This window comes from Bison bison, unplaced genomic scaffold, assembly GCF_000754665.1.
Source record: "Bison bison bison isolate TAMUID 2011002044 unplaced genomic scaffold, Bison_UMD1.0 scf7180017864535, whole genome shotgun sequence".
NCBI classification, from domain to species: domain Eukaryota; kingdom Metazoa; phylum Chordata; class Mammalia; order Artiodactyla; family Bovidae; genus Bison; species Bison bison.
The window spans coordinates 13,373,614-13,374,934 of record NW_011495084.1 but is presented as its reverse complement, the minus strand read 5'-3'; positions in this window follow the sequence as shown (position 1 = coordinate 13,374,934).

Genomic DNA, 1,321 nt, shown 5'->3' with positions numbered 1-1,321 from the left:
TCTGATGCTGGGAGGGATTGGGGGCAGGAGTAGAAGGGGACGACAGAGGATGAGATGGCTGGATGGCATAACTGACTCAATGGACGTGAGTCTCAGTGAAGTCCGCGAGTTGGTGATGGACAGGGAGGCCTGGCGTGCTGGGATTCATGGGGTCGCAAAGAGTCGGACACGACTGAGCGACTGATCTGATCTGATCTGAGGATGATGACTGATCTAAAGATAACTTCCTAGAAGAGGTGACTTCTGGGCTGACCCTAGAAAATGATATTTCTCCCCTTCGTGGAACTTCTCCTCTATTTTTTAAACCAGAGGGTATTGAGGAGAATCACTAAGTCATCATTTTGACTTACCCATGAGTCATCAAAAGTTTCCTCCACAATACATCTTTATCACCTACCTCTGGAGCTATGATACAGGATGTGGTGGGACATGGAGATCTGCTGTTCAGACCTCCCTTCAAGGACTTGTTGCCTAGCTGCTGGAGGTGCTGCCAGTGGGCAACTTTAAGCACCAGGCTGCATGCAGTGACCCTTCCAGGTGGAGGTATAAAGACCTGGCCATTGGATGTGTCAGGACAACCCTGAAGGGCCGTCTTCACTCCAGATGCCCCATAGGATCAGCTAAGGTCATCTGGCTATTGTTCCAGCTTGATCTTTCCTTCTGCCATATCCTGTTTCTTCCCTCCTGATTCCACAGTGTTGATTCCAAGGGCACCCCTGATAAACATCCCGGCACTAAACTCCATCTGAGTCTGCATTCCAGAGAAGCAACCTGAAACATGTATCAGAAAACATTCCAGTACTCAGGGAGGACTTTTATTTGAAAATTACTAGTTACATATGCTCTTAAAACATTTTAAAATCACCAAATAAAATACAAAATGGTGGAGACAAGGGCTTTTGTGTGAGTATCATTATCTTTGGTTTAAAATCTACAACCTAATGTTGTCTGGCCAAAATGAAATTAAGTTATATATTAATAATAAAAGAAAACTATTATGTTGAAACACATGAAAGTGCCATTTTATACAAAAGGCTGAATGTTAGCAGTTCCACATGTTCAATCTAATAGAAAAAATCTATTGCCTTTTAAAATTCAGAGAACATTATTCTTATAAATAACTCATGGGTAAAAGATATAATGAATTAAATTAGTAAAGAATACATTTGAATCAGTTCTAATGAGGTGGATGAAACTGGAGCCTATTATACAGAGTGAAGTAAGCCAGAAGGAAAAACGCCAATACAGTATACTAACGCATATATATGGAATTTAGAAAGATAGGTAACAATAACCCTGTGTATGAGATAGCAAAAGAGAC